The 8,641-nt window shown below is 33.3% G+C and overlaps 1 non-coding gene across 1 annotated transcript; it reads left to right on the plus strand.

Annotated features, from left to right (window-relative positions):
- Positions 1 to 3,174: 3,174 nt before the first annotated feature.
- LOC128290849 (small nucleolar RNA R71) lies at positions 3,175 to 3,276 on the plus strand. The gene has a single exon (XR_008280634.1). It is a non-coding gene; the product is annotated as a small nucleolar RNA R71 (small nucleolar RNA).
- Positions 3,277 to 8,641: the final 5,365 nt, after the last annotated feature.

An 8,641-nucleotide genomic window follows, 5' to 3' on the forward strand; every position in this document is an offset into this window, starting at 1 on the left:
CTTCTATCCATGAATAACCATAGCCGAACCATTCACATGCATATCCTAAGTCGTCAACCATTTCTAAAGCTTGCAGTACCTAACACAAATATTATACATTCATAGCACATAACCTTATGACTAAAATGAATTTAAACCATACTTAACATAATCGAATTCAAACATAAAAGGGTTAGCCATTTTCGCATGGCTTAGATTATACAAAACCAAAATCTAGCATTTCAAATTACAATCTAGCCTATACATGCCATAGGTTCGAAAACTCAGCTTATAAAATATCGAAGACAGTCGATAGTGTGATAAGCTTCTCTGACAATTCCCGAGCTCAAAACTTGAATCCAAAATCTATAAAACAGAGGTAAACATGAACACACACAGAGTAAGCTTTTATAACTTAGTAAGTCATAAGCAAATAAACAACGTAATTACATAATCAAATCATTTAAACTAAACCAAATTATACTATCATAGTTACTTTAAATCTTAAGCTAACAAATTCATGTATTTTATATGTACTTCCACATGTATATTATTCATGGCGAATAAACATATATATATATTTCATCAAACTATCATTCAATTTCCAAACCAAAATATCTTTATCATAACTAGTACATATACTCTTATATGCATAAATTCATAGGTCAAGGATAATAATCACATACATATTTATATTATATGGCCGAATACACATACATATTTATAAGCAAAATATCCTTCAATTTCAAAGCTATACATCAATATGTGAGCACATATATGTATACTCATAAATCAAAATATAGCACCTTATGCATAAACATGGTAATGACCGAATGAACACTTTTATATATAAAGATACATTACTAACTATCTTTCAATGGCCAAGCCAAAACACATTTTTCATACCAAATACATATACATTTATATGCATACACTCGTAAGTCGAAGTATAACAATCATGCATATATTTATATCAATGGCCGAATATACTACCAATTGCATATATTCAAAAATAATTTCAATAATGTTCATATTAAATATTTACAAGGCCAATACTTTTTTTCACATTCACATATAATTTTTACTCTACTTCAAATATGTTTGCATCAAAGATTAAGTAACTCATTCATTTTATTTCAAATAGGTAATAAACCAATCCATACATGATCATTTTAAGTCATTTTTGTACATTTGATCACAGCTTATCTATGCCTGATGAACCATTCGAAATTGGATAGGACACTTGGATAATCACACATATATCGTACAATGCCAACGTCCTAGACGTGGTCTTACATGTAACCACATATCGATGCCACTATCCCAAACAGGGTCTTACTCGTACACATATATCGGAGTCACATATCAATGCCATGGTCTTACTCGCACATCACATATCAAAATCCTATGTCATGACATATGTATCCTAGCTATTCCTAAGGTTCATACGGGGCTTTCGGACGTCGAAACTCGGTCGAAACGAATGCTTAAACATGGTTACCAATCTTATTCACATTCAGCATAAGCATATATAAATTCATATTTTTCAACCAGCATATATATATAGCATTTATCTACAATTAAACACGTCTATTTGCCTATAAACTTACCTCTGACGATGTAAAACGGAACGGGACGACTAGTCGACAACTTTCGTTTTTCCCCGATCCAAATCTAATTTCTTTGGATCTTGATTTAAACATATTCAAATTAAGCTCATTCAAACATACTTTCATTCAATTTAATCCAAAAACACATAAATGGGAAAATTACCATTTTACCCCTGACATTTGCACTTTTTACAATTTAGTCCTATTGCACAAAACACAAAACATTCAAAATTTCAAGATACCCATGTTTGGCTGAATATTCCTAGTGTTCATACAAGCCCATATTTTTCATTCATTTTACATTTTAGTCCCTCAAATTATTATTTTTTCAATTTAGTCCTAATTACTCAAAATCATCAAAAACTCCAATACAAAATATGTTAATCTAAAACATATTTTTCATATTTCATCATCAAAAAAAAAAATCATAAGCTCTCAACAACGGCACAACTCAAAATATTCATCAAAATCAAAAATTCAAATATGGGTTTTGTAGTACTCGAAGCAACGATCTCAAAAACGTAAAATTATCAAAAACTGAGTAAAACGAACCTTGAATCAACTTGGAAGATGGCCAAACCCTTCAAAACTTATTCTTTTTATGTTTTTCATATTCGTTCATGAGAATAAAATAAAACCTTGGCTTTTTAATTATATTTTTATATTATATACTTATTATTACCTATTTTACTATTATAACCTCAGTAATAAAATTATAAAATCATATATAACATACCCATTGCCGTCCATTCTTTCCTCAATTGGGCTAATTGCAACATAAAGGCTTCCATTTAGAAAGCCACTAACAATTCAGCCCTTATGCTTTTAACCATCAAATTTTTAATTTACTCGATTAAGTCCTTTTATTTAATCAGATACCTAAACGGCAAAATTAAATCATGAAAATTTCACAGAAAATAAATATAGAAAATATTTTTTAAATATTTTTTGACTCAGATTCGAGGTCCCAAAACCACCGTTCCATTAGGGTCTAAATCAGGCTATTACAAACTCGAAGCTGAATTTTGCTGAACATTTTCCCATGGCATGAGTTGATTGTATCTAGGTAGTGCACCCGGAACATTCTATCGAATAGCATTGCTAGAATTTCCTACCCTTAGGTTACTCCAACTAAAGTTAGGATGTTGCTTCCACCCTAGATAATGTGTTGGAAAATGGATTTTTTTTGTTGCAATTAAAATTTCCTATATAATAAACCAAGGCTGGATTTGATGGGTATTCATAAAAAACATGACCTTCTCCGTAGTAAACAGATGCTAACTCAGTTGCTTTTATTTCCTACACTGCAGCTGGTCTTTTTAGTGTTTTAATCATATTTATTAAAGATGATACCTAAGCTATTAGGGATGTAATCACATCAAGTTCCATTGCTTCAGAAACTCTTCTATCAGTCACTACTCTGGTAGTGGGCTATTGATAATCATTGTTTGCTATCCTCTCCAGAATTTCATATACCTCATTATATGATTTATCAAGCAGAGTCCCATTGGAAAATGTGTTAGCCACCATCCTCGTATTCACATTTAATCCATTGTAAAACATTTCCATTTGTGTCCAATGTTGAAAACCATGCATCGGGCATTTTTTAATTAACTCCTTGAATCGCTCACATGTTTCATATAATGTTTCATCCTTAGATTATTGAAAGGACATAATAGTTTGGCATTCATGTTCAGAGGATTATATCTCAGTAAAAACCTCTGACAAATTTCATTCCAAGATGCTACTATACCTGACAGAAATGCATTTAACCATGCTCTAGCATGATCTCGTAATAAATAAGGGAATGACTTCAGATTTAGGGCATCTTTAGGAACACCATGCTGCCTAAATGAATCACATACTTCCAAAAAGAGTCATAAGTGAAACTGTGGATCCTCAGTAGGCAATCCACTAAATTCCCCTACAGTTTGTAACATTTGAAACATCACTGGCTTCAACATGAAATGTTGAGCCTGAATATGCAGCCTGACAATTCCTAGATTCAAATAATCTAAGATCGGGACTACATGTTCTCTAATGGGTCTGTCTCTGCCATCTATTATTCGAGGAATATCAACATCCCTGCCTTCTTGATGTAATGGCTCTTCTTTAACCTGATCATTTCCAATTCTCTCTATTTTTCACAATTCTTTTTCTTATTCTTCTGAAGGTTCTCTCTATTTCTAGATCAAAAGAATACTCTTCAATTGTTGAAATGCCTCTATCATGCACCAACAAAAATCCTGAGCAACAAAAAAATCAAAACAACTAATTAAGCTAAACTAAAAAAATTAAAGAGGTAATAACACACCAAAATTTTCACCAAATTTGCTGATCCCTGACAACAGTGCCAAAAATTTTCTGCGTGTGAATGTGTAACATGAATGTGCAAGTATACATATCAAATCAAGTAATAAAGTGATGAGTGAGTATCATCCCAACTGGAATCAGAATTGATTAAAATAATTGGTTATGTTATTTCTACGAAATTGACTAATTAAATTGTGTAAAAGAAACATGTGACAAATTGATAAAGAAATTTAATGAATGGGTTAATAAAATAAATTATGAATGAAAATATACTAGGGCAATTAAAATGTTGCAGCAATTCTCAAAGAATAAGTAGCAAAGAATTTGTATTATTGAATGATAAAGGTTGGAATTACTCGGGCTTATTTTTATATCAGAATAATGCCATGGCAAAATCCTGACCACTTTACTCCTCAAGGAGTCACTATTGCAGTCTGCTTCATTCGAAAGCTAGACTTTAAGCTATCATTATGTGTTTTTGTATGTCTACAGAACTCAAGAATGATACCCAAATTTTTCTTTTGTTCCTTGTACAGATCGCAACTTCTACATCTAGAGTGCTTCAAATATTCTTTTGAATACTTATCTATATCAACCGATTATAATCCAATCTATTAAATCTTTCCAGAATTAAATCAAATCTAATAACATACCATACAGTCATTTTTTTCTAGAGCTTGCATGCATGCATTTACAATAATCACAAATCGAATTAAATAGTATTCTACTCAATCAAACCATGGGCATTAAAGATAATAAAATTTCACCCAAATAACTCCAACCCAATCAGATTTAGCTCATGGGTTGGACATTCAAATCCAAGACAAAACCATTCAACTTCGACATTTAAGTTTATAAATCACAAAGTTTAAATTAGAAAATAAAGGCAGAACTTTCGGAAGCTTTCGCTACTCCAGCTTTCACTTTAATAATGAGATTTGATGAAAAACCCAGGGTAGATTTCTCTTCCCCTTCCTTGCATCTGTAATTCTTCTGCTCTGTAAGCTGCTACCCTCTCCTCTCTTTCTCTGAGATTTTTCACGAGTACCTAATGCAGAGAGAAAAAAATATTTTCTAAATCTTCTCTCTCTCCCCCAGATTCCCTTTTTCTCTTTTCTCTTTCCTTCTTTATAGAGTAAGTCCCTCCCTCTCAGGACATACCTTTTGCTTCCCCTTTTTCAGGGTGGTTTATCTAGTACAAATACAATTGGCTTAGATTGATGTAGACCGAGTGCTGCGTCATCTTCTTCAAATTGCCATGGCATTCTTGTTGGCAATCTAACCAATATTTTGCCATGGCAATATTTCACTATATTCATTTTCCTACTCTTTTTTTCTTCTCTTATTCATCTTACATCTGCTACCAACCACGACCAACATCTTTCTTCCCCAATAATCAAAGTAACAAATAATAACATTTATAGCACAATCCAAGCTTTGTTATGCAACGTTCTAAAAATTTCTAAAAATGCAAACATAATTACTTAATTACAAACAATTAATTCAATCTAGATGCTTGAAGTATAACTCTTTTTAAAAGTTATCAAGAATCACTTAGTAAATCCTAGAATTTTAGATCTAGCTTAAACAAGAAAAATGGTTCTTGTTTCCTGCAGCTCTAGGTCTAAATACTTTAAAGGAAAGAGGGAAGAAGATAAATCCCCTTAACCAAATTGGAGTACTCTGTTAACTTAACCCAAGTCTCTATTGGAACTTGATACACGTTACATCCCTACTGAGTTGTCTTATCCAAAATCTGCCACTTCCAAGAGACCTACTCGATTATCTCCATAGCTTTTAACTCTTCTAGTTCACATTCGGTTAGTTCCTAACCAGTTTACCTTGTAACCTAACTGGCACGAAACCATAGTCAGAGGGTGCATTATACATTGGTGTAAACTCATACCCTAAAAATCATTTCACTTAATCACGAATCTCATCCCACTGATCATAGTAATCTGACATGGAACCCTTATTTGTTTATAATCATTTCAGAGTCCGCCTACTCTATATGCCAAAATTGCATTTGGGCGACTACTACTTCACCAATCATACAACTTTAAGACTATGCAGGATACGCCACAACATTTCTTACGAAATCGTTTCTCTCAATGTTTACAATGCCTTATAGTCCTTTAGGGCTAGCCACACATATCATCTCTTCAGGGTTTGTCATACTTACCTTCCTTCAAAGCTATCCATGCTTATCATTCTTCCAGGGTCCCCGCACTTACTATTCGTCTCTTTCAAGGTCCACCAAAGTCGGGGTTTTCTAGGAGTGCTCATAGAATTCTTATACTTAGTAAAATTCTAACACCATATACGTTCATAACTTACTCTATATGCCTTATTACTTTAAATGGTGTTCGAACACTAATGCTTCGTTGGGCGAGATGTTACAGTGTACAAGTTGAGTTGTGAAATACTAAATATATTGGGTTGGATTAAATTATAAAGTGTCAGGTTAAATGTCTAGAAATCATATATAATTGGGCTCAATACTGTAACACCCCTCACCCGTATTCAATCTCGGAATAGGGTTATGAAGTATTACTGGACTTACAGTACATTTAAACATTCAGTTCACATATAATTTCACATTTCATGCAAGCATTAATCAAACTCAAGCATAATGTCACTATAACAAGCCTACGAGGCCTTAAACATACTTTGGAAGTGGTTCAGGACTAAACCGATAGCTTGAAAAATTTTTACAAAACTTAGAAAATTTTCCTCAAAACAGGGGACACACGCCCATGTGGCTCGATCGTGTGTCTCACACGGCCACCAGACACGCCAATGTCATAGGCTTTATGGACATTCAAAATGGGAGCACATGGCTGTGTCCCAGTCCGTGTCTCACCCCATGTAACTCTCTCACTTAGATCACATGACCAACACACACGCCAGTATGGCTAGCCCGTGTGCCCTAAAAATGGCCATTCATGTCCGTGTGTGAAACCGTGTGCTCGGTCGTGCCAAACTTGTAAGGTATACTGATATGCCACACGGCCAAGTCACACGCCCGTGTGTGAGGCCGTGTAAAGCATACTGACTTGATTTCAATTTCAACACCAGGGGACACACGGCCGTGTACTTAACCATGTGTCACACATGGCTGAGACACACGCTCGTGTGGACAAAAATAGGCTATTTACCAAGCTAATTCACCACCCAAACTTGTGCTCACCTACATCAACTCAATTATACCAATATATAGCATTAATAGGCATTTTAAAACAATCAATTCAAGCCTAGTTCAAGCATAATCTAAACCACTTTTCTCAATACACAAATATTAAACTATACCATACCATTTGTACTAAAATTCATATACAATTCAACTAACTAAACCTTTCTCAAACATACATCATTTTACACCAAATCATAAGCACAATTCATGACTAATATTAACTATTCATCATTTACCATGTCAATATGCACAAACCTCATAATATAAGCCAATCACATAGTCATCCATGAACTCACCATGACAACCATATATGCACATTTATGTACCTAACTAAATCTACCAAATTAAGCCAACTTTCATGGCTATATTTACAAACGAAAACATATACATTTACATGCCATTACAACTAACCAAAATCATTATCAATCTATAATCATAATGACTCAAAATACCTATACATGCCATATACTTAAAATACCAAAGTTCATAGGTACCAAGTGATAGGTAGATAGTGTGAAGCGATCTCCGACAATTCTCGAATCCGAGCTAGCCTTGAATTCACTATAAAACATAGAAAATAAACGATGTAAGCTATAAAGCTTGGTAAACTCATATGAAATAAACTTGATATAATCATATACACATATTTCAACAAGTGATTATAGATATAAGAATTCAAATCAACTAACAAACCTTTCAATTTCAAAATCACAAAACTATATACTTTCTTTACAATATCTTTGATACGAAGCTAGTATAATTTATTCACATACCTGTACCATCTTGTACCAATCTCATACACATTCTCAAATTTCTTTTACCCTTTGAACCATTCGGAATAGAAGTCGAATACTCAAGGTTTTCACACGATAAGTACCTATACCATGGCCCGAAGCCAAATCAAGGTAACTTATCTCCAAATTTCTGATATCATGGCCCGAAGCCAAATCAGCCAATATGCATGGCCCGAAGCCAAATTGGTATAACTCACAACTGAAGTGCTATATCATGGCCCGAAGTCAACTCAATGTATTCCCTAATAACATGTCACTAGCATCCTAAACTATTCCTAAGGTTCAACTGGGATTTCGAATGTCGAAACGTCGTCGAATCACTATCGTTCATATCCAGAGTCTCGTATTCAAAATTTATACAATATCAAACCATATGGAATACATTTTTATTGAAATTTATCACATATGAACTTACCTCGAATGTGGAAACGACGAAATAAGTCGATAAGTCGACAACTTTAGTTTTCCCCCGATCTAGATCTGAATTTCGCTTTTCTTGATCTAAATATATTTAAAATTAACTTATTTAATCATCTATTTATTCAATTCAATCCAAAATATACATGAGGGCTATTTTACACATTTTCCCCTAAATTTTCACATTTTTACAATTTAGTCCTTATTACTCAAAATCATAAATTCATGAAATTTCATCAATACCCTTGATAGTCGAATTACCATAATACCCCTAGCAGCCCATATTTATCAACTTTTCACACATTTAACCACATATTTTTACATTTTCATAAATA

This window comes from Gossypium arboreum, chromosome 3 (assembly GCF_025698485.1).
Source record: "Gossypium arboreum isolate Shixiya-1 chromosome 3, ASM2569848v2, whole genome shotgun sequence".
NCBI lineage: Eukaryota > Viridiplantae > Streptophyta > Magnoliopsida > Malvales > Malvaceae > Gossypium > Gossypium arboreum.